Here is a 381-nt window from a genome sequence, read left to right as displayed (position 1 = left end):
TTCCAGTCCTAGGATTTTAAGCTTTTTTTGCGGGTGTTTAAAAAGGCAATAACCAGAACTCTTCTGGACACCGAGCAGAAACACACTCTTGAGACTGACACCTGAAGACCAAACTGGGGAGAAGCCAGGGATTGCATTAGAGCTTCGTACAGTGAATCTTGGCTGACTTTCAGAGATGACTGAGAGGTGGCAGCGACGGGAGGCAAGTTGAGAGGGAAATAAAAGAGAGGGGCTGCTGCTGCGTTAGTGGGACGAGGCCGAGGTTGGCTCCGACCTTCTTGGAAGCCAGGCACTGTGTCAGTAGCCGCAGGTCGCTGCCCTTGCCCGCGTGCCGGCGGGTGAGAGCGGGCGGGCCCTGCGGCGGCACAAGGGGCGGCCCCG

The sequence above is a fragment of the Alligator sinensis genome, unplaced genomic scaffold, assembly GCF_000455745.1.
Source record: "Alligator sinensis unplaced genomic scaffold, ASM45574v1 scaffold84_2, whole genome shotgun sequence".
NCBI classification, from domain to species: domain Eukaryota; kingdom Metazoa; phylum Chordata; order Crocodylia; family Alligatoridae; genus Alligator; species Alligator sinensis.
Note: the sequence above shows the minus strand (reverse complement) of the source record.